Source organism: Varanus komodoensis, unplaced genomic scaffold (assembly GCF_004798865.1).
Source record: "Varanus komodoensis strain SLA01 unplaced genomic scaffold, ASM479886v1 scaffold45, whole genome shotgun sequence".
NCBI lineage: Eukaryota > Metazoa > Chordata > Lepidosauria > Squamata > Varanidae > Varanus > Varanus komodoensis.
In genome coordinates, this window is record NW_025336011.1 from 829,850 (window position 1) to 855,895 (window position 26,046).

Genomic DNA, 26,046 nt, shown 5'->3' on the forward strand with positions numbered 1-26,046 from the left:
ATACCCAGCTCTACCTCTTGTTTTCCACCAATCCAGGTGGAAAACAAGAGGTAGAGCTGGGTATCATCAGCGTACTGATGATTCCGCAGCCCACACCTCCTGATGACCTCTCCCAGCGGTTTCATGTAGATGTTAAATAGCAAGGGGGACAAAATGGACCCCTGCGGAACTCCATGGCATAACTGCCATGGCGCAGAGCCATAGTCCCCCAGCACCACCTTCTGGAATTGACCGTTGAGATAGGAGCGGAACCACCGCCTCCAACTCCCAATCCCACTAGCCTATCCAGAAGGATACCATGGTCGATGGACCATGTACTTGCTAAATGTTATGGGGAGTGACAAGGAAACAAGAGACAAATTTCTGCTTTTGCCTGCATCATATCTGGTTTTGTCCTTTTGCTATAACTTCCAGGGAGGCCTTTGCATTTCTTTGTTTTCTTCACAAAATGGGGCTTAGGATAGGGTGAAACACCACTGGCAGTAGGAGACTAGTAACAGAGGCCCTGCACTGTGACCTCATTTCCTTGTGGAGGAATCAGCCATCTCCTCTCTCAGTGCTACCAGCTCTGCCCCTGTATTTCAAGGTCCTTTATCCCTGTATGTCCTTCATTTTGACAGCTTTTGCCCTTCATACAGAATTCAGGCTCTGTTTGAAAGCTGAGGCTTCTCTTCTCTACAAATTAGACAAGTTTTTCTGCTAGCAGACTTCAACAACACATTAAGCCACCAGCTCCAACCCTGGAATTGTAGTGTTGAAAGTCTGAGGTTTGTAATTCACATCACAGTGGAGCTAACAAAAGCAGGCTGAAGGAGAGATTCGGAACCGTTTAGCAGCTTCAGCTTAGAAAAGAGAGAGCGGGACCTCAATTAAGCTATTTGTAAATCATTAATTTAAGCATATCACTCAGATGCCTTAAATTGCTCCCTCCCATGGTTTACAAATGGGTAAAGTGCAGCAAAATTCAAATGGAACAGTGAGGGAGAACAGCATTGGGTTATCATTTTTAGTGGCGGTAATAGTGTGTTGCTAAAAGATCCTTGATTTTGCATTGGAATTATTCCAGAAATTCTTTTTTAAAAAGATCAGTGTGGGAGTAGAGGGCCTCAGCTAAGGTGAACAAAGGAGATGGCAGAAATTCTTCCAGAAATTGTCTTCTTTCTTCGATGTGTGGGTTTGGCCTATATGCAATAGTTAATTTCTGTGTGATATAATGGTTCAAACAGGGTTTATCCTATCATGCAGCAGTGTGAAGCTTCAGGTGCCATAATGAGGGGAAGATAAATGAACTGATTTCTAAATGGTACAGCAAGGTTGTTGTTGTTTTTTTTAAAAAACATTGACCATGTAAGAGTGGGTGCCATTTGATCTCTGCTTCCAAGCTTGCTTTGGAAGATGTTGAGCTGTGGTTGTAGAATAGTGTACTGCAAATACTCTGAGTTACAGTATTATTGTCTTATGTATCAAAACCCTGGCATTTGCAATACGGTGCATAGTGAGAATCTTGGTGAGATTGACATTCAGAGGGCATTAGGGGGTATGGTTGGTATAAGAAGTAAAGTTAGGAAAGGAAGAGGACATAGAGCAGGTTTAAGAGATTTTCCCCCTCTTTGGTAAAAAAAGAAGAAGAAAGTGGAGGAGTTGTCACATCAAAATGGGTAGGAGTGATGCAGAACAGCTAACTAAATATTAATAGCCTAATATATTTCCAGTTATTTAAGGGTACAATCCCATGCAGCCAGCCATGTACCCCAGTACAGTGGTAGTTTGAGCAGACCACTTCCTCATTATATGGTATTCTATATAATATTATGATATCTACCTGCCTAGATAGATGGGACAGGATAAAAATGTAATAAATTAATAAATCTTGAACCAGGGATTATGGTTCAAGGAAAGATCATTTTTAGTGTTGATGGTCTCCAACAAAATAAATGTTGAGCTGGTAACCAATGTGGATAGTTAGAGACCAGCCTAGCCTTCTCTGAAATAATGAGATATTCAAACTGAACAGCCTAGCTGCAGACTGAGAGTTTACAGGACCTGTCGGAATACTGTTGGCCTCCATCCTTCACCTGAGAACTACAGCACTGCCTTTAGGCACTGGGGAAGTGCTGACAATGGGAAGTTCAGCTTATTTGAGCTTGACAAACTTCCTGCCTACAACTGATTCAATGATCAGAAGTAGGTGAAGTTGGGTTTTTTTTCCCCTGTGGACTTCCATCTCTAAGATGGGCCATGATTTTTGCATTAAAAAGTAAGCATATTTGTACAAATTGCACTCTTTGTGCAACTTCATACAATTTGCACAAATCACAGTATTTCGCATGGTTTGCACAAATTGGAAGCATATGGTCATCACCCTGATTTATGCAAAATGCCAAAGACCACATATTTCTCAGTATGCTGATTTGCACAAATTGTCCAATTTTATGCAACTTTTCTTAGACTTTTTTTTAAATGTGTAGCCCATAGCCTCTTTTAGGGACTGAAGCCCATGAGCTGGCTTGATTCATACCATAGCAAATTGGCATCAGCACAGGGCTGAAGAACCAGAATCTGGGGGACTGAATGGGGGACTGAATCAGGCAGATCTGTCAGATTTTCACTGCCTCTATCAGCTTCCTCACACCTTCCTAGATGGAGCTGAAATACAATAGTGAACAGGAGAGCAGCACCAACTTCTGGAAAGCCAGTATAGTGACATAGTGAGCAAGGTGCCTCGTGTTGAGTACTAGAGCCTCTAGTTAAAATGGTTTCTCTGCATCCAGAACAATGTAGACATTTCTTAATGTTACGCTGTAGATAATATTGAAACAGGCAATACTTTACTCATTGTCTTCTATGTATTTTTAATTATTGCCAGTGATATATTTGTAGTATCAGTTGGATTATGATAATTTTACAACCTTTTATGTATGTAAACAGTTTCAAGCCCCTTGCATAGAGGGCACCTTTGCTAGGAAGTATGCACTATGAGTGGGTTTCATTTTGTATTTTTAGCAGCCAAAACAGTTGCATAGGGAAGAGGGGGTGTGGCAGACTGTCAGATAGCAATTTCCTTTCTGCAATCTATTCCTTTTAGTGTCGCTCTCTCTCTTACACACCTCACTGCTTTTCTCATTTCAAAGGGCAGCAAAAATCTGCACTCATCCTTGGCCGATACAGCCTTGCTTCTTTCTCCTTCCTCTTGTGGCATTGGTTTTCTCTTCTCCAACCTGCAAAGACGGAAGCTAATATGTCAGGCAATGGAAGACAAATCCTGCTGAAAGCCTCCACTAGATGTAATCCTTGGCAGAGTTTAATTAGGGTGACTTTGGTCATACAAATCGGTATTTTACCTTATAATCGTTAATAGTCCTTGGAACTCTTGTCCAAAACCAAGAATCACATTCACCTATCCAAAGTAGGGTCTGAAGCCAGTTTTTGTCTTATCTGGGGTGGTGCTGCTGAGGAGAGAGGCTGCATGTGTATGTGTGCAGCCATGCAATGCATTTGTTAATTTTAGAATTAGCACTGCTTGCCTATATAGTTATTTCTGTGCCTGTATAATTCCTGTCGGGTGTCCGCCTTCATAAGCAAACAGTAGCACAGTCACTATAAATTCCAATGCTCTCCCTCCTCCACAGCAAAATGAATCCATTAACATAGGGTTTGCACTTTTTATAAACAGGGCATCACTGTTTTAGTTAATAGTTATATTTTAATATTAACATTAGTTAATATCACAGAACATATGACTTGTATATAATTTGAGCAAAAGCCATACATGCAGTCATGTACCCAATGTGCAAGAACTGAGAGGAGTTTTGAGTCATCTGAGCATCACCCCCTGTGTGTGTAATGCAGTGCAGTGCCACAACTTAACACTGATGCACCTCATCTGTGGAATAAGCGTTTCATTAAAAAATAGTAACACATGCACAGCTTCATAAAAGTGTAGGATTGCATTCCATAAAAGTGGATAATGCAAAATAGGAATAAAGGTTTCAATAGCAGAAATTGTGTGTGGATCTGCTGGCATATATGTGGATATTCAAACAAAGCCTCCACACAGAAAGGGAAGGAGAGATTCCTACCAACTCATTCCCATTAATGTCAAAGAAGGAATGGGGAACAGAGAATTTTTCAGTGGCAAATCACTTCCCCTCTGGTCAAAGGCAAGGGACCACTCCCACCAATCTTATATACAGAACACACCTGAAAAAATAACAAAAAAAGGCTGACCAAAAGCTGAAAGCCATAGTCACTAACAAGATAAAATGGGATGAATTTGTACTTTGCTACTTGAAGGCTGCTCCCACAACAAAGATTCTGCCTAGAATAATTAAACTAGTGCTAATGAAGCCCAGTTAAAATAGCCAAGGATCAGCACATGTCAGGCACTTTGTGGCTTTACCTGGGAGTCCTGCTGATCGGGCTCTGGCTCCAGCTTTTTATGCGCCAGAAGGGTTAGGGTTTGTAGAAGGGAGCTTCTCATAGTTCCAGCTGGAGCATGGAGGCAGCAAAAGAGAATCATCCTATCTAAAGAGTCAGGTGATAGCAGGGTACCAGTCCAGTGCTACCATCTGGGCAACATGCTAATGAAGGAAACACTGGGTGCCCATTGGCATTGCTGGTGTTTGGGCTGCCCGCCTTGCTCCTGCTTTGCTATCTGCACATGGACTTGCCTGTCTGCTGGCCTGAACATTTAACAGTATTGTGTTATGAAGAACAAGCATTTGAATGCTCCCTTTTTAGGAACACCGGCCTTTAGAGTTTTGGTTCTTGTTTCTTATGCAGTAGTTTTTTTCTTCACCACCTCCACCTTGTGCAAATCGCAAGGAAAGGCTTCATCATCGTCTCTGGTGTCCTACAATCTAAATTAAATAGAAAATGTGCTAGAAAATTTATTTCCACATCAGATGGCCAGAGCAAATCCAAGCTCAGAGGAGCGTTGGTGATTTATATACATAGCTTAATTATATCCTTAGCAGATTAGTGCCAAAAATCCTATGCAGTCCAGAGCATCTGCTTCCAATAATTAATCTTACACCTCTTCTGTTATTATCGGACGTGGAGGTGCTCTTCAGGGGTGGGGAGTTCTCAGGATCTATTGGTCATAAGGGCCAAAGCAACAGTAATTTCTAGCAGAACCACTAGCAAGTGTGGAGTGGGTAGCCTATACATCAAAAGTGTATTGTCTACAGACATGGCAAAATATATGCAGCAATCATTCAGGAATACAGACAAAGCACAGAGTGAGGTACTGGATGCAGGATTCAACCTCCCGAGAATCTCTGCTTTCAATATTAAGCCTACACACATACATATTAAGATTCTAGCCCTTATGCTTGGAGAATTGTCACTGAAAGAAAAGGTTTTCATGAAATTCCAGGAATTAAAGAGATGGTTGAGTAAGTTTTCCAGTGCTTCACAGTAGGGCTTCATTTTCATGCATAACTTCTTCCCATTCTGCATGATAAGCAGGACTAGCATAAATTTTGCAAAAGAGCAAAATTGCCCAATTTGCAAAATCCGAGAGATTGTATTTCAAAAATAACTAAATGTGTGTAATTTATACTAGACATGAAACTAAACTTTTGTTGGTGCGGAATTTTCTTGCTGCAGAATTTAAAAGTAATTCTTGTTATTAATTCTTGTTACTGTTTAATATGAAGAGCGTGGCCAGAGGTTATTAAAAATTAAATAGCGCAATAGATAAGATACAGGAACTGGTAAACTTGACCATAGAAATAATTTTCCTCTTGATTGAGAGAAGAATAAAAATCATACAGGCCAAGAAATGAAGAAGAGAATGGATCAAAATGAGAACACAAGGCTTGTTTTCTGGGTCAGATTTAGTTTACCCTTCCATTTGCAGCAGCAACCAGCCAAATCTTTCTGGCTGCTCACATATCTGCCCATGAAGACACAGGCCACTGCATTTCTCCAGCAACCAAGCAAGGACTTGTGACCTGCTGATGATTATTGAAGAAAGATACATGCGCTGTCTGTTCTAGCTTTCTGGCTGTTATTTGTGAACTTGCTCTTGTCTCCTTGTGTAAGGGCAGCACATGTGCTTTCTGCTTGCATACTATTTCAACAAGAGACGGTTCTGTTTGACAACAATTCCTGAGTAAACTGAGTAAAAGGAATAAAAAGAACTCTCCTCTTAACTGGTTCGAAGCAGAGGGTAGCAATAATGGTCAATTGTTGCAATGAAGGGATGTTCCACTGGCGTCCCAGAGGAATCTGTATTAAGATGAATGCTTTTAAACAGGTTCCTAAATGATCTGTAATCAGGAATGCTTGCTGATAACATCAAAATATTAGGGTGTGTAAAACAAAATGGGGCTGGGTGGTGAAGAGCTCCAGAAGGATCTTTCCAAATTGGGAGAATGGGTGTAAAAATGGCAAATGCAGTTCAGTGTAAACAAGTGTCCTAAAGTGAGGCATATTGAAACAAAATATCCCAACTATACATATGCACTAATTTGATATGTGCTGGTAGAGGCTGACCAAGAAAGAGTTCTTGGGGTTCTGGTGAATAATTCAATGAACATGTTGACCCAGGGTGCCATGAAAAAGGTATATTCCATGTTGAGCATAATTAGAAAATAAATTGAGCATACTGCCTTTATAAAATTCTGAGATACAGCCACACTTAAAAAAGGTGTGCAGTTCTGGTCATCACACCTCAAAAAAGATATTTTAAGGGTAGGAAAAATGCAGAAGGGGTCAATACAATTGATCAAGGGGTTGGAACAACTTTCCTTATGAAAAAAGCTTGCAATGTCTAGGATAATTTAGCATAGAAAAAAGGTGAGAAGGAAGAGATATTATATCGGTGCAAAATTATGCATGGTGTGGAGAATGTGAATAGGGAAGATTTTATTTCTCTCCCATCAAGCTAGCACCCTGGGTCACTCTTGTAGTTGAATGACGGGAGATTCTGTTCACAATAAAAGAAATGCTTTTTCATATGGCACATTGCTAAAATATGAAATTTGCTAGCACTGGACGAGGGTGCTGGCCATGAAGTTGGATAGCTTTAAAAGGGGGGGGGGGTAGGCAAATTCCTTTGGGATAAGGCTATTAATGGCTACAAAATAATAATGGCCAGATAGTGCTCCTAATGTTAGAGACATACCAGTTAGGGAATAAAACAGTCTGGAAGTTCCATGGTAGTCATCTTCTACTTCAGCATTTTGCATGGTGAGCTGATTGGTCACCAGACAGAATGATGGACCGAATGAGCAGAATGCTGGGTTAGCTAGACCTTTCAATTGTTTCAGCATGGCCCTTCTTATGTTCTTTCTGTGAAGCAGGCTCCTTAGATGGAGGGTTTTAGGTGCTATTAGGTACTGAAGGGGGGATCAGCATGTGACCCATGGATTATCTCCAGAGAAGGGAAAGGTGCTATTTTGGTTTTGTGCTACATGTATCATCTCTCTTTGACCAGAGAAAGATGGATAGGTGACTAGATTATGTGGCATCCTATTAACCATTTTATAATCTGGACTACACTTAGAAAAATATAAATGGGTAAGTAGGATACCACAGTGTCCCACCTTTGAGAGCTCCACACTTCGATTCTGCCTTATTATTGGCCTGGCTGTAATCTTTTGTTCAGTCCTAGAACTCTCCCTCCAAACAATAACCTCCCCCAAACCTAGGTTAGTGTTCTCTACTGTACTGTACTTTGTTACTTTGTTGTTCTTTGTTACTTTGTTTCAAATTTTTGTGATAAAAAATATTTACAGAACAGATTAACCTTATTTACACTGAACCTTATGGGGAAATTTGACTTGGCTCGTGACCAGTTTGGGTTGCGACCAGAGTTGTGGAACGGATTAAGTTTGTGAGCCGACGTACCACTGTAGTTACTTAAAACCACTGGTGGTCACAATATGCTGAAAACAGAGGAATTGGGGTGGGCATCTTGCAGACCTCTAGATTACTATCTGGGTTAGGGCTGATGAGAGTTGCAGGCCAAAGCAACTAGAAGGTCATGAGTTGTTCACCCTGCTTAAAATACATTTAAATTAAAAGAAAAAGAAAAATAAGCTTAATGCTGCTAAAACAGATAAGCAACCAATAACAAACTGCATATCAAAAGGCACACAGGGTGAGTATTTTCAGAACAAAACACAGTGTTTCTTACACGGTCTGCATTAGCTTTCAGCAGAGAAGCATATCCATTCTCTAATTCATCAAGAAAAAAAGCACATACAGCCTGAAAAAAGCAATCCAGATCCAAATTCAACTCAAATGGTTTCTGAAACAAACAACAGCATTTAAGGATGACATTTCTGCTTGTTTTTGCTCAGCAGTAAGCACATTAAAGCTACTTTATAGATTATAAACCCCTTTTTGTTGCATTATGACAAGCTTTCTCAAAATCATTCCTAGATACAGTCCTTCTAAGAATATTTGAAAGAAGATTTTCCTTTTGGTAAGGCATATAAAGGACAACGTAATCTGTGAATAATATTCCCTGTACCTGATTCCTTCAGCCTGGTGCCCTCTGGCTGTGTTATATCACAGCTCCTATCATCCCCAGTCAACAGAATCCACCAAATAATGTTGAAGCTGAGCAGGGTATTTGGGGCCACGGGAACACCAAAGCCCTTTATGAAGGAGGTAGGAGCCATATGTGGGGTCTAGCAGTTCTCTTATACTGAATGGGGAAACTGCAAGTTTAGTGGTGTCCTCAAAGAAAATACTTGGTCAATACGTTCTGATACCCTGGCAGTATGAGGATGTGCCTGGACAATAAACAGTGGATCTGGGGCTTGGTAAAGCAGGTCTGTAGCCAGCAGCTGGAACAAAGTGCCATTGCTGCTTATACGGTGTACAAGCTGGATTCTGGAGCCTCATAGGGAATCACCTCTGCCGCTCTGGTCTATTATTGAGCCTTCCTTGGTCTTCTTCTGGAAGCTTTCTTCTTTGGCCAGAGCTGGCTGGCACCCAGGTTGAATCTGCACTACATGAACCTCATTTATGTCACAATTTTAAGAATCACTGTAGGCTTGAGCCCTAATGCAATCTCCATGTCTCTCAACATGCACTTGAGAAGGCATTCAGGCATCCAGGATCTTAATTGTGGACACTAACACTCTTGATGGACCAATTAGCCCTGTGGCCAGACATATATTTCTGGTCTATTTTTCCTATCAGGAGTACATGCAGTAGATTAAGCTCTGACTGGAAGCATGTTCTAGGCCATAGGTTCTCATGAGAAGGTGAGTACAATCATGCCAACACCTTATTTCACCACCACCACTAGAGCAGCCCTGAACTGGATGAGAATTCATCAGATGAGCACCCCTTTGCTGGGGAGAAGAAAGAATGGAAAATCACACAGATGAGAGCTGTACTTTCTCCTCCAGTGACTCCATAATTGTTGGAGTGATCTCATATAATCCTAGAATAATAGAGTTGGAAGGGGGCAGAAGTCCATCAGGTCCAACTCCCTGCTATTGTAGGGCACTAAGTTGCACCATCCCATTCCGATTCAGCGCAAGTCTGATTCAGAGTAAATCATTCAGCACCACTGTTGCCAAGCTCCCTTTTTGTTCCCCACAGACAAGTAACTGTCCATCCAATTCTTGGTCACACACTAAAAGCACCAAAGAAGGGACTACTGTGAGCAAAGTTCAAAGGAGGATTAGGATGAGCTGTGGGACACCAGATGATGGTGTGAGAGGTTGCCAGAGGGATTCCCCGCCAATTACGATGTTGACTAAAAGGGTTTTTTTCCCAGCAAATTATTTCAGTTCTGTGTCTGTTTCCATGCAGGTTTTAAATGCAGGGAGATACCATTTCCAGTATGCCCCAATTAACATACACATGGCAACACTGCTCCAACTCCACATTTAAATGAGTTGATAATAGGATATACTTTCTCAATGGGCCTTCACTGGGTTATCGCTCCCCCAGTGACTCAGGCAAGGCTCAATATCTTACACCAAACTAAGTGTTGCCAATGTAGGAAGAGCTGTCATTGTTGTGGATCTGGGATGGGGGACGACACACCTTTTTCTTTTCTTAAACGAAGGCTCCCAAAAAAGAATTCCTGATAGATTGACAGCAATCAGGACAAACCCACTGACACATCTCAGCTTCTACATGTACTAAGACAGTTTCTAAGCCCTATTGTAAAGAAAAAAAATAGAAAGGCACTTGAACTTTTTTACCCAAATCCCAGAAAATTAGAACTTAACAAAACCATTACAACAATCTTAATAATACAAGATCAAGCACTGCAATCATGCAACACAAAGATTTATCTGGAGAAGAAGGGGTGAGAGCAAAACAAGAGAAGGCAACAATCACACTTAGTCAATCTAATTTAGAGAGCAGTTCTATTGCTGAGGCCATAGAATTGACTGGAAAAATCTCTTTTACACAAAATTCTGATCTCAGAGGGTTTTTTCCTGATTTTGGACCCCCCCTCCTGGCCCCTCCCAGCCATTGCAGGGATTCCTGAGGTTCCTCTTACAAGGCTGAAATGCCAGCCTTGGGCAGAGGAGGAGGGGTGTGCTGGGGGTGTGCCAGCAGGTAGGCAGGGAGCAGATATGATCTGCGGCCCAGATATGATCTCTTAGCCCCCAGACATGCCATCAACACAAGTAAGCATTCTGACAAATTCAAATGTGGTTCTAAGTTAATTCCTTCCTGTTGCTTGCAGTGCAAGGGATGTTGGTGTTAGATTTTTGTGAAGAAAAAATCCCTAGGCAAGGGGACACTGCCACAACTTTGCCTTTATTTCCACCCTGCCAGCAAGAACCCAGTAGGGCTTAATCAAAGCTAGAAATTCTGATACCAGCATTCTCTGTGTTTGGATCTCTTCCCTCGTTGGATTGCACTCTTCACTTTTTACATGTTATCTACTTAAGTAAAGTCTTTCAGAGCAAATGCAGAGTTTATTGGAGGGGCAGTGGTCTCAGGGAGATAATCTTGGCCTATAAATTAGATACTGTTAGGAAGACAGGGAGTGCAAGCAAACCCTCATTTTTATGGGAATCCAAGTTTAGTTAAAAATGTCCCCTCAGTGGAGACTTTTTCAATGGTGCAATGCCTCCTTTTTTGTTGTTATTTGTCAACCAGCAAATCAGAAGATTGCCCAGTGCCTGCTCCCACTTTAAGGAACCTATACTTGTATCTCAGAACAGCCACTCAGTCTAATGAGGTGGACTGTTAGAGTTTTGTATGTGTACTGAACAACCAAAAGGAAGGATAAGTCTATTCAGTTGCTTGGCTTGGTGATAACGTATACGATGTTCTAGGAGACACTGTTAGCTACTTCAGAAGAAGGGATTGTCACTTGGACCTGCAGGATTAGACTATGTACGTACCTAGGCCAAATCAGTATATTGTAAAGAGACAGATCTTGCCCAGCATTTCGGGTTTAGGCCTGTTGAACTGATTCTACTGTAAGTGTTATTGGAGCCTTCATAAAATGTGCTCAAATCCATTGTAAATGACAGACTGGTTTGACTTCCAGATATTTGTTTTTAAGGTTGATCTTTAAAATCGAGTCAGAATTTGCCTATCCAGAAAAACCTCTTCCTCTTTTACCAAAGCTGAATTTTTGAAATCTATATTTATTTCATAATTTGTGAGTCTAGGAAGGTGATCAGATTACTTGCTGATCATTATCACACTAGGTAAAATTAGTCTTGCAAGTGGTGAAGACATCAATCCTCTGAATCCAGTGGGATTACTTTTTCACATTTCACTGTAAATATTTGTTTGACCTTCTGTGCATGTGTTCACCATTTTGTTCTTCCTCTTGTTAAAAATGAAAAAAAAAATCTAAAAATCTAAAGCTTAAAAATAAACCCTCAAAAGGTAAAATGACTCTTAATAATCCTGTGTTAAGATACTTCTCCAAGCAATCTTTCCCTTTTGCTTGCCTGACTATTGCAGTCAGAACAGAATCAACCACTCAGGTTTCCATTCTCTTTTAGATGTTTCGATGTTTCCAGTCTTTCTGAGGAGCTCCATAAACCTCTTTGCTCTCAGCCTGTCAAAGAGAGGGTGTCTGCCAGAGTATATGTTCTGCCAACAGCAAGCTCTACCCTTCTGCCCCATCAACTGCCAGCTTGGCAAGGGCAAGTTTTCAATTCACATTTGTCAGACTCAGCTACCATTGTTCGCCTTGCCAGCACAACCCAGCAAACCAAGCCTTGGCAGGCATCACCACAATTTGGCATGGCAATTTCGCCCTCTCTGCCTCTCCTGGATCAATTGCATTCACTAATTCACAAAAACTAAATCATATCCAGAGGTGGGGCTCAACTTCCTCTTCATTGCAGGCCTTACAGAAATATTGATTATTCCATATCCTGTCTTGGCTTGATTTTAAAATTGGGCATATATGTGCAAGCCTCTGTAAACACGGAGAACTCTTTTAGCCATAACAATGTTGAAAAGCACTTAATGTATTTTTGCCTAATCTGACAGCTTCTTTCTACCTTGCTATTGCAGAACGGGGAAAGGCTGGCACGCTCGCCACCATTCAAGCCACTTCCAAAAGAAAATACAGGTCTTGGACACATTCTTTGAAGGCTTCAGTAGCACTTACCTTAAAGCAGAATCAGATTAACAAGCCTAAAGTCCAAGAGTTGGACAAAATATATAGCTCTATAATATACTTAATTGACCTAGGTACATAGTCCAATCCTAACTAATTAAATAAAAATGTCTAATCCACTGAGAGTTTATTATGGGCAAGCCACATTGAATTGAATATGTTTTCCATTCTTTGAGGGCAGATTTTGTAGAGCGGGGTGGAAATATTTCATTACAGCCATGTAACAATCCTGCAGTTAGGTTGAGAAAGTGATTGATGCAAGGTATGCCAAGAAGCATCATGAGAGAGAGGCAATTTGCATATGGGTGTCCCCATTTAAAATCCAATACTGTTGCTTTCCAGATATGTTAGGTTACTACTTCCTGATCTCTCAGCCGTCATAGCTGGGTATTTTGGGAGTTGTACTCCAGCACATCTGGAGGACACTAAGTTGGGGGAGCTGCTCTAACCATTGTTAGAAAATTATGTTTTATCCTCTTTAAGTGTTGAGAAATTCAGAGTAATCCTTAATTGGGTCAGTTTCCGTTTGGGAGAAAAAGAGAACACTAGAGATATATTTTGTCTTCTTGATAATTGGTTAAATTACAAATGTATAATTTCAGTAGATGCAAAAGGAGTCATAGAAACAAGTGTGCAGCAGTCTCAGAATAATATTAGCCCTGTGCTATAAAATACAAATCCCAAACTTGGCACCATTTATTCCATTTTGCTTTAGTATGGATCAATATTCAGTTGAGAGGCTGTAATCTGAGCTCTGATGAAGTAGGAACAAAAATAGGTGGGCAACTATACACAATGGCAGTGCCATGCTATATATTCCTATGCAGAAATAGATCTCATACATGCTCTTTATGGCAAACTTTTAAATTACTGTATATATACTCAATATCTTCTTGTAAGCCATCTTTTCAGAAATTGATATGGGTTGATTATGAGTTTTGTGATACATGCTTTGAAGGATGCTGACCAGCCTTAAGCATGCATTTGTATTAATTGATAATTAATGTTAATATCAAACTATTAATGAATCAATAGAATGAATACCTTCTCCTAATAAGAATGTATAATAGATATTGTAAAATACTAGAGATTTATTTAAACATTGAAGCTATTAATAGATCCTTTTTTAAAACTCCAAATTTAAAATGGCTGCTATTTATCTTGCCTCCTGCATATCCTCCCAGGCAAAAGTGCACTCTGACTTGTCCCTGGTCTGATTCAAAGACTATTCCACAGAGTCTGTAGGCAGAAAGCATTGGCCATTAGTGCCCATTTGAAATGATCAACTCTAGGGAGGCTCTGAGAAATAGTTCAGCACTGCTATCCATCAAGAGATATGAGGATGCCCAATCCTTTGACAAAGCACCTCTGTCTTAAAATTCCTACTTCTCACCCAGAGAAACTTGGTTCCTTTGGGCTGTATGATTCTGTGAAAAAGGGATTGTAACAAATGTTCAAGATTGGCTCTCTATATCAGAGTGGGTGAGATGACAGTGGTGAAAATTTACACACAAGATGGAATGACAGTAAGCCAGGTTGGACAGGGGAGAGGCCAGCTGATTTTAAATCCATTATCTATCTTATTTGCCTTTCCCCACACACATTCCTAGAGAAATCCTCTTTTGGAATATACACCGTATGACTTCTAAGGCTGCTGAGGCATTTTAATTGTACTGAAACAGCAGTTGGGTGGGGGTGAAGGAAAGGGGAGAGTTTAAGGAGCTGTTACGAAAGCAGATGTATAGTACTAGGTCTAGTTGTGAGAGCTGGGGTGCAGCAGAGTTCACATGAAGCAGAGGTGGGGTCTTCTAATGTGCAGGATAGACAAGCAGGAAGGGGAGACAGTGCTCCCGAAACTGCTCCACCTAAGCCCTTTTGTTGGTGGTAATTCAAGTCTAGAAGTACTCTCCCGCTGATGACTGAGGTTTTGGGATAGGCTTGACTAACCTTCCTGTCATGCTGTGCTTTTCATTTCTTGGACTTCCATTTTCTCCCTGCCTGTCCATGCTGTACTTTTTATTTTCCTGGATCTCCCAGACCTTGTCATATTCTCGACTTCATTCATACGAGCAGTGAGTTTCCCTGTTTATCTGTGTATATAAGTATATACACACCCACCCATTCACTCAGACACACACACACACACACAGTTCCATATAGCTTGAAGTGCCTGATCTTGCCTAATCTTGTAAGGCAAGCAGGGTCAGGGCTGGTGGGTGACCTGAGTCCTGCATTGAACAGGATGCTGGACCCAATGGCCTTTTTGAGCAGTGTCCTTGGTTCATGCAGTTCCTAACCATCTTCTTCCCCAGAAGGTGACTAAATGAGTTTGCTTCAAATGAGGAACATAATTGGCTTCCTTGTAGCAGCTCATCAGCTAAATGCCTTTTGGTGCGTTTTAAATCTGTGCAGATAAGTTGGCAGAGAGACAATTCCAAATGCCCAAGAAAAGGTTTGGGAAGCTTGGTTCTGGCATTCTTACAGTTTTGCTGGATAGCTTATTCAGTGCTGATTAGGTTTCATAATATATACCTCCCTCCCTCCCTACCATTTCTCTTATCTGGTTTACAATTAATGCTAAGTCACAGTGTTTTAAACAGCTGTGCTGCTGGGCTGTTGATGAAAAGGTTGCCAGTTCGAATGTGCACAACGGGGTGAGTTCCCGTTGCTCCGTTGCAGCTCCTGTCAACCTTGCAGTTTGAAAGCATGCAAATGCAAGTAGATAAAAAGGTACCACTTCGGTGGGCAGGTAACAGCATTCCGTGCACTTTGGTGTTTAGTCATGCCGGCCACATGACCACGGAGACTGACTGCGGACAAACGCGGGCTCCCTCGGCTAGGAAACAGAGATGAGCACCGCCCCCTAGAGTCAGAAATGACTGGACTTAACATCAAGGGGAAACCTTTACCTTTACTTTACCTTTTATTGGGACTGGGAGAGAGCCACCTGGCTAAAGCAGTCAAAACCCATACCTCCCCTTACAATCCTCCTAATATTGCCTCTATTTTCCTTCATATCTTCTCAACTCTCATTCCTCAGAATGAATTTTATTGCTTTTTTTCATTGAAGCCTTGAAGAAAAGGCACGAGAGAATGTCCTGGATGTGTTTACCTTTTTCCTCCCTCGTTTTGAGCAAGCATACAGGAGTGGATATCTGCTGCTAGAAATTTTGTGTAATTTTCCCCTCAGTTTGAAATGTGTATATGTTTACCCATTCACTCCCTGCTCTGTCTTGAAATTAGTGTATGTTTAGTGATCTTGCTCACCGCTCTCTAACTCTCACGACAGCTTATGATGGAGACGAGTGGAAGGAAGCAACAAGCACAAGAGTCAGTGGAGCTTGAAAGTGGTTGGAGGTTGCAGGAGAGAAGTTTTAAGGTTGTTCTACAAGAGTCATTTATCATGTGCTCATCATTCGCTGCCCATGGTTGTTGTTTACACATATATTAGACAATGGCATGACCCTCCAGGTTTGTGTGTATCCAGCACAGTCAAGCAGGGAAAATGAGCCATTTACTTTTGAAAGTAAAAGAAAGTAGGATTTCCTCTTGTGTACTTCTGCCATTCCACCATACCATAGTTTCACCAGGAGGTTATGCAGTGGAAAAGTAGGAAAGGAAGCATTCCTCCTGTGATGAACTCCATTCCAAGAGGAAGTTATTTAGAAAAGATACAGACGATTAACAGCCTTGTGTACAAAAGCTCTTGGTAGTCAGTGCTATTGCTTCAGTAGAATGGGAAGCAGCCTCCCCCACCCGGCCCCACAACACATTTCTTTTAAAGTGAAGGAAAGTCCCAAAGTGCAGGATGAAATTGGCAAGAGGGAACTATTGGTATGCTTGGCTAGGTAGTAACCCAGTAAGTTTACAAATGTAAACAAGATCCTGAAAAAAATTGGTAACGCTGTCTTGGGCTCCAAAATTAATTTCCTTTTTGCAGTCAGATGTGGGGTGGGGGACGTTTTATGGGAAGCCCTGAAGTGGAGGATGAAATTGAAAGAACATAGCCTAGAGGGGGATACGGCCATGCTGGGGATAATAGCAGATAGGTGGCCTTGCAGTCCTGTGTGCATGTAAATGTTTCCTAAAAGAAAAAAAAATGAAACAAACAGCTTGTGAATGTGTTCCTGTACTCATAAGATTCAGAAATGTACATGTGTTTGGGGATGTGATTAGCTGGCAACCCAAGTGGACCCACTGCAGAAAGGGTGCCAACACAAGGAGATGTAGATCTTTGCCAGAAAGACCCCAGGATACACAACTGGCAGCGGGTGGGTGGTAAAGGAGGGACTGAGGGAAAAACAAACCATTGAGCAGGCAGTCTTCTGTCAGGAGTAACAGAAAAGTCACCCACCCACCTGGAATTATTCTCAAAGTAGCTTGGCAGACCTTCTTCCATGCACAGGTTCTGCTGTACACAGGGCTGTCTCAACTAGGGTTCAAGTCTCTGCATTTCATTTTGCTCATTATTTTGGGCTTAAACTGAGCCAGGGTTCAGACCCCAATCTTAACTGTTTGTTTCCTTGACAGTAAGACCCATTGATTGCAGTATTATTTATTTTCAGATTAAGTATTGTTGCAATTATAGCCCTAAATTCAAAATGTAGTGCAAAGGTACCTCTGGAACATACAGTACTGCAAAAAACAATAAACCATTTTTGAGTACACGTGGAACACTTTTCATCTTACCATCAGATCACTTTAGAACAAACTGCACCAGGGTTCTGTAATTAGATCTCCTGATGCTTTAATTTTTATTTTAAAGTCCTAAATCTGATCTAAAAAACTGCTCTGGGACATGTGTCTGTTCATGCTTTCTTACCACCTGCTGTTTTATCTATTTATTTATAAATGGAGCAATAAGTAAATAATAGATAAAAAGGATATCTTCTCTCCCTTCTCACACTATAGAAGCCCAAAATAACCTATATGAGAAAATCACTACAATAAACTGTCAATAAAACAATATAAATTTAAAAAATACAACAAATGTTGGAGAAGATGATCCCTCCTTTGTTCTTGCAAATACAAGGTTAAAGAGAAAACTTGTGTGTATGTAGCTCCAGGAGAACTGGTCCTAGATAAGAGAGAACAAGAAGGAACCCAGCCAAGGATGAGTGTTTCAGTTCCATCTTGAAAGGGTTATTCTTGGATGGGGTGTGAATGGAGGGAAGACAGTTCCCAGCCCCAGGAAGGGAGGGGGTTTATGAGAAAGTTGTCTGAGGGTGAGGTGAACTATAAAAGCTTTGTTCCAATTGTGTACTGTTCCAAGGTGTTCTGCCTTAAACATGTAATATGTTGACAGCCTTGAATGCTGTATTCTTAATATATATTGCTGGTTTGCTTTTCTTCAATCTTTTTTGGAATCTTTCATGCAAGACCTAACACAATACAATCCAAACCCTGAAGGAAAACAGAAGTAAAGACAACGGAGGAACTAGGACTAAGCAAGAAAAGGCTTGCTGGGATGTGGTTTTGTTTTAAGTTTTCAAAGTCTGCATTCCCCCTCCCAGCCAGTATTAGCCCTCCTGTGGGAAAAAGATATTTGGAAAACAACCAGCTCTATTACACAAGAGTTGACCTCCCCAATTCACATAATTTAGAATATGGAATTAGCTGTCTCAGTTGCTGATGCAGATATGGTAGTTTTGCAGGTGTTGACAAATATCCTGCAGTCACTGTCTTTTTACTTCTGTCTGATTTACTTTGCACTGATGAATAAATATTCAGTGTACAAATGACTGTGCAAAATAGATAAAGGTATAAGAACGCACTTTGTGTCTAATTGAATTTAATGGACAGCATCTACATTTGGATATGCATCCAAAGGCACATCAAATTGAAAGCCCTGGACAATGTCTGTTTTGGGATGTGCGTTTCAGTGAATAGCTGAGTCCAGCCTATCATTAATTTATTAATATGTTTATTATTTATACAATTAACAAATTGCTGGCTCTTTATTAATTGCAGGCCAATTAGCATAATGTCTGTTCAGGGCAGATTTGTTGAAAGCTTTAGATAGAATCAGTAAGCACATAGTGGGATAAACCCTATTGAAAAAAATCAATGTGGCTTCTGCAAGAGTAAGTCCTGTCTCACTATCCTGTTAGAGTTTTTTGAGTGTCAGTAAACATTTAGGGGAGTAGGTGGTCCAGTAGACATTGTTTACTTGGACTTTCAAGAGGCTTCTGACAAGTCTCTCACCAAGGGCTTCTGGACAGACTTAGCACTCATGAAATAAGTTGTGGGGTCTTGCTAAGAAACAGAAAGCAATAAGGCAGAATAAATGGTAATTTCTCCTAATGGAAGGATATATACAGTGGCGTTCCTCAGAGTTCTACAGTACGGCTAGTGCTTTTCAACCTATTCATAAATAGGAATGTGCAGTGAAATAGCCAAGTTTGGAGATGACACCAAATTATTTAGGGTGGAAAAGAGATTGAGAAGAGCTTCAAAGAGATCTCTTCAAGTTGAGAGAATGGACATCTAAATGGCAAATGCAGTTCAGTGTAACTCCCAGCTTTAAGTATAGTCTGAATGGGATCTGAGCTAGCAGTAACTGATCAGGAAAGCCATTCTTGGGATTGTGGTTGACAGCTCAATGGAAATGTCAATCCAGTGTGCAGCTGCTGTGAAAAAGGCACACTCCGTATTAGGCCCAACTCGGAAAGGAACGGAAAATTACTGCCAAGACTATATTCCCTTTATGGTACAGAATCATAGAAGCATGGAATAGTAGAGTTGAAAGGGGCAAGGGGGGCACTGGGTCCAATCCTCTGCTCAGGATACCATTAAACCAACCCTCTCAGATGGGTATCCAGTTGCATCTTGAATGCCTGTAGAGTCAGAGAGCCCACAACCTCATGAGGTGATTGGTTCTATGATCGTATAGCTCTAACAGTCAGGATTCTTTCCGGATATCTTGCCAGAATCTGGCTTTCTGTAACTTGAACCCACTATTCTGTGTCCTGCACTCTGGGATGATCAAGAAGAGATCCTTTTCTTCCTCTTTGTGACAGCCATTCAAATACTTGTAGAATGCTATCATATCCCCTCAGTCTTCTCTTCCCAAGGCCAAGCATGCCCAGTTCTTTCAATCTCTCCTCATAGGACTTTGTTTCCAATCCCTGGATCATCCTTGTTGCCCTCCTCTGAACCCTTTCTAGTTTGTCTGCATCTTTCTTAAACTGTGGTGCCCAGAATTGGTCACAGTACTCCAGATGAGGCCTAACCAGTGCTGAGTAAAGGGGAGCTAGTACTTCCTGTGATTTGGAAGTGGTACTTCTATTAATGCAGCTGAAAATAGAATTTGCCCTTTTTGCAGCCACATGCATTTGGTGTGGCCATACTAAGAATATTGTGTACAGTTCTGCTTGGCACACCTGAAAAGGGACACTATAGAGCTGGAAAAAGGGCAGAAAAGAGGAACTTAAATGATCAAGGGGTTAGAGCATCTCCCTTGTGAGCTGTATAGAGATGTATGAGGAATCTGTTTTGGGGGTAGGAATCTGTCAGATTCCATGGGCTTGGACTCAGGTCTGCTTTGTCATGGGGCACTTGCCAGGAGTCAAGCCCTATGTGTTACACAGGCAGCATCTGGCTTTCATGCTAGTGCAACAGCCTTTGTTTGTGCTGTTGCATTTGACATGGAGGAAGGTTCTTTGTGCAGGGCTAACCAGGAATGGAGCCCCACATGACAGCTGCACAGGCGGCAACCCTCTTCCACATCATGTGCAGCAGCTCTTGTTTGTTCTACTTTATCTGACGTAGAAGTCTGTTGGTTGTGCAACCTTCATTCTTTTTCATGATCTCTGTGCATCACACATATGGACTCTGCCTGCACGGTGCCTGCATTCAGGTAGATTCTCCTTGCTACGCTTAGTATTTTTAGTGGAAGCCCCGCCCCTTTACCCCTGGTATAAATAGGCAGGGCTCCCGCCATTTTCCCTAGTTCACTTTCAACCACTTTTTTGAGCATCTCAGGATTCCTAGCTTTGCTCCCCTCAGATAGTACTGTCTAGAATCTTCTACTTTCCTCAGACTGATTTCTTGAGACCACTTTACCTCATCTTTTCCCTCTAAATCCCCTGTTCTTTTTCCCCCTTTCTCTGTTTCAATCCCCCCAAACAAACAAACATCCTTCTATCATCTTGCCTCAATTATTTTCACTTTCTCCACTTTTTTTCTCCCTCAATGGCTCTCAAGGCAGCATTCGGAAAGTGTATTTGCTGCAACATTAAAATGCTATTTTGCCTAGTAAAAAACACCAAGTTGATTCCTGCCCACATTGCTAAGCTTTTACCAAACAAGCCAGGAAGAACTGGGCAAGCCACCTGAAGATGGAGATGAGGACCAGGGCTCTCGTGGCAATGCAAACCATCACAGGAGATCCCTCAATGTTCTGTGCAAAGGCCAGACCTTGTGCTATGTCGGCAGCTGTGGGAGCTCTGCCAGCTACTCCATTGGTACATGAAAAATCAAAACGTGCACTGGATAATAATAGACTCAAAAAGAAGGAAAAAAGGCTTCACAAAATGGCAGAAGGTCCAAAAAAGACTGCATTAAAAAGGAAGGTAAACCCACAGAAAGGGCCAGGCACTACTTTCTGACTGTAATGGAGTATGCCCATTCACCTTTCCCACCAGCAGCCCCAACTACCATTCCTACTCTGGCCCCACAACTGATCCATGGCTCCTCTCCTGCTGAGACCTTTCCATCACTGGTCCCATCAGTGACCTTGGAAGGTTGCTGTGAACCAACTACAGCATCATCCTTCTCCAACGGGGAGTTACAGGGCACACCACCCTGCCCTCCAACCAGCCTGATTGCATCTTCTGCTCATTTGGTTAGCACACTGCCTCTGGACAGAAGAATGCAGCTGTCTTCTCCAACACCACTTCTGAGACCACTTTGATGGCACTGTCACCAGCCTCCACCAGTCAGCCAACGGAATGGCTCAGACCCATTAGAACTTCATGGGACTGAGAAGCATACTGGGATCAACAACCATTCCCAGAACCATGCAGGGTATCCCTGGGAGCAGGTCCATCAGGGCCATATTGCTGCCCATGGACACCTGTGTAACCTAGCCATCCACTGGTCTCCACTGAACTATTACCAGCCTGATGCCTCCAGGAAGCCATATCTGATCAACAGCCAGCATTTCCGAAACAACCTTCCTCACTATCCAGCTGCTCATCCTCATCTGAACCAGATGACTATGCCTCCCAGCTCTTACATGCTGGCAACCTACAATGACCCAGTATTCACCTTGCTGGAAGATGTTATCTCTGACCAGGATCCTCCTCCAAAGACTTGGGAAGGTTCTTGGAACAGGTCCTCCAAATGGCAATGTCCCTCAGTCTGCAGTCCCAAGAGCTGTCTGAACCAACACTGGATCTGGTCTTTGATGTTGTCTGGGCAGAGGGCTCTGTGCTGGTGGTCATACCCTTCCTGCTAATGCTCCTACAGGCCATGAGGGAACCCTGACAGACACTAACCCAGCATCAATTGGCAGATTACAGAAGTAAATCCAAACAGCAAATTTCTGCCTTTAAGAGGAGTACAACTCCTCCAGAGATGGGAAAGCAGCTTGGAGGGGTGTTGACTGCCAGGAACAGAGGGGTTAAGCTGCCATTTCCCTCGTCCCCCCCAAAAAAGGAGGAAGAAATTCCATATGATTAATGTGTGTAATATAAGCTTTGGTTTAATTATTTAAAAATGAAGCTTTCATTCAAAAAATCCTAATGGTTTTACAAGAGAATCTATGCTTATCTGTGTATATGTATAGCTTTGCTGCTCTGAGGTCCCCCACTAAATGATGTGAAGTGAAGTGGGCCCTTGAGCATTGCTGCTGAATTACTGGTATTCATATTCAGGGCATTATTCTACATTCCAAAGTGAGGTAGATCCTCTCACCTGTGATTACACTTGCTCAAAAACAGTCTTAGAAGTAATACATTTTCAAAGTTGGGAATGTGGATTGAAAAGTACACAAAAGGGGAAAAACATTGAAATAGAATAGATATGAGGTGTAATAGGGGAAATGATATCAGCAATAACTACGAGCAGCAAGAACAGCGTAAATGGATGACAATATCCTTCTGCACTGAGAATTGCTCCATTATATTATATGAAACATAGAATTGTGCATGTTGTTTAGATAATGCTGCTTCTCTCCAAACATTGGTTCAAACCCCTCATGAAATCCTCTTTTTGTTTTAATATTCTAAAGTATAAAAAGTTGTGTAAAAGGCAAATTTGTTTTACCTTTTGGAGAAAATGAGTATTTTTGGCAAAGTTAATACCTGGATTAGAATGATATACCACACTCTGATAGATAAATACCTGTTAGTTTTGAACTTACATTCCTTTACAATTATGACTGAGGTCAAGGCAGAGGCATCCATTGTCCTCTTTATTATTTGATGTAGTAATAAAAACAGTGGCAATAACAGTAAGACGTAATGAATAGAAAGCAAGTGGGCTGGTCCTCATTGTTTTACAGATTTATTAAGCTGTAATGTGTTGTTATAACTGAAGGGGGAGTGAACAAATGTGTCAGCTCCTGGTTGCCCAGCTGCTCCTACTTAACAACCCAGAGATGCTCCTCCTGCCATAACCCACAATTTTGATTTCTAATATCCCTGGGTTGTTTAGTGGGTTCCTGAATGGTGAGTCCCTTAATTGTTAGCTCAGTAGGAGTGGCTGGCTAGGAGCCAGCATACTTGGTCACTCCTGCCTGTTGACACCTGCCCAGGGCTTGTTTAAATCTTAGATGGCTGTGATGTTTGAACCAGATCAATTATTTATTTAGATGGTGACTTGATTTTATTAGATAATATGTAAAGAAGCAGTTATAAATTTAATAAAGAAAAATACAAATTAATTTTCATGACTATTAAAAATGGACCCAAAATGAATTTGCTAGAAAGTCTAAAAATGATTTAGAGGGTTAATTGAGCATACCATGGTTAGTGAATTTTCATTATCAAAATGGTGGTTTTCCCTTAATTTTGTTTTTTTGTTTATGGCCATGCCTCTTTTTACTAGTTATAGGGAAATTAAGAGTTGGGGAAAAGTAATGTTACAAATGGACTGGGATAAAGAATTAGTGCATGAGAGTTGTAGGACTTTTTTCAGTCTAATCACTCATTGAATTGCACTCTAAATTGGAATTGTAGCCATTCTCCAGTATTTCACCAAAACAATCTTGGCTTCAGTTAATTAGTTAACAATAGTAAGAATTCAATTTATATTGGAAAAATCCATTATGTAATTAAACATTATAAATCAAAGGTATAAGCCTAATGCAGTTCCTGTTATTTGTTCAATCATATTTAAAGAACAATCATGCCTTAGGGCATTTCCGTATCAGCCAAACCCATATCTAATTCCCCACATTTCTAACAACCCAAATTAATTGTGTGACAAATTCTTCAGTCTTTTTGTATTATATTCCAATGTGTTTTAATTGAGCTTAATTTAATTTAAAATAAATCATGAACCGTGTATTCATATCAATAATTGACTGTATTCTGGCCTCAAACTAGAACAAGAATCAGCTTTTCCTTAAGAAAAAGAAAGAAAGAAAGACAGACAGACAGACAACAGACAGAAATCACCCTATGGGGCTGCTTAATTGTCATGGATGATCATGGCTTTCATAAAGATTACTGTAGCTAAGGGTATTCATTAAAACAACATTTTGTGTTTTGGCCACTAGCTACTTTTAGCTGTTGTTGTTTTAAAAGAGATAGCAATGATATTGTGGTTTGAAATGGATATCTAGGCAAATATTGAATACTCAGAGGTACTAAAGATTCAAACTAGGCCTCATATTCTGCCTTTTCTCATTAGTAATCAGTCATCCTAAATTTGGTAATTTGATGGATGGATTTATTTTATGGAAAACGAATAAAAAAACATTTATGGTAATAAAAATCAGACTCCATCTTGGTATCCATATAGTCAGATAATGTGACTGCCCATAACCTCCCAAACTCAGAGGATTACAAGCATCACATGGAAGGTGCGGGGGAATGCAGATTGTCTGTGTGCTCTTTTTACTTGCCAAACATTTAGATTGCTGATTGTGACTGTCTGAATGTTTCCCCCTCTTTTTGAGGAGGAGAGGCTGAAGCACTATTGGGATTCTTTGAAGAACAGTGGTGCTTTGTTCCTTCCTTCCCCACCTCTTCAGAGCCCCAGTTCCAGCTTTGGGGTGCATTTCTGAGATCAGAGCTGGGATTCCAATTTTGACCATGGGCATCTAGACTGTCTAGCAGCCATCATTGCCTTGTAGGTGTTGTGACTGAAGAAAGAGTTTGGCAAAAAGCATGTGTTGAACTGAATTAATAAAAGTTCAGTCAAAAATATTATGTTGATATATGATAGAAGAAAAACCAAACATTTTTTACAAACTAAATTTTTTGGATTTAGCTCATATTTTACATAAATGCCATAAACTATAACTGTTTGGGATTCATATTCTAAATACAATGTGAGTTGGATTAAGATTTGACCTTTTGTTGATACTATTTAATTGCATAATTATTGTTCCCAATATAAATTGAGTTCCTTTTAACTTACTAATTGTGGCCAAGATTGTTTTAGTGAAATATTGGAGAATGGTCATTTAAAGGCTTGGGGGAATGGAGGTAACTGCAATGACATATAGAAGAAATGGATAAACAAGTTGTTCCAACTGAATCTGATTGCACAGCTTTCAATGTATAAATTTGTTTGGAAGTTTTGATTATTTGTCTTTGAAAAGTTTGTCAATGACAAAAAAATAAAATGCAAAAAAAAGAGGGCCAAATTTGTTTATACCTTACTTTCTGGTAGCATAGGAGGACTGTTCTGTGACAGTATATAATTTTAATATAATCTAATATAATAATGCAAACAATGACATTCACATTATTGCTGAGCTTGGAGCAAAGGGTAAGGTGGCAAATAAAAAAGTCTCCTTTTAAATGCTACCAAAAATCTTTTTATTAAAAGAAAATAGTGACATTCTCATTTGTTCACCCTTTACTTCGAGGGGCTAGGATTGCACATGCTAAGGACTTCTTGCTTCTGATAAAAAAAAGATTGTCTGACGTGTGTACCTGTTAACCCCAGCATGCTGTGGAGGCTCTGGCAGGGCCCATCTGTTTAGGATTCAATAGCTATATCAATCTTGATGCAACATCTTGCTCTCTCTTGCCCTAAAGTGTTGTCTGGCCCTTGTCGAACATCTGCTGTTTTGCTGCCCCATGCCTGGCGCTTTGATGGCAGGTGAAAATGATGCTTCTGTGTGCCTAGTTTGCAAAATGCTTCTGGCAGCGGGATATAGTTGCATGTCTAGGTGTGAGAGAGTTCTCGGAGCCTTGGCAAATGACAGAATGGGAACCTTCCTCCTCTCTGAGCACCAGTGGCTCTATATGCTAGCAAAATGCCTGTCATGATGACAGCTGGGG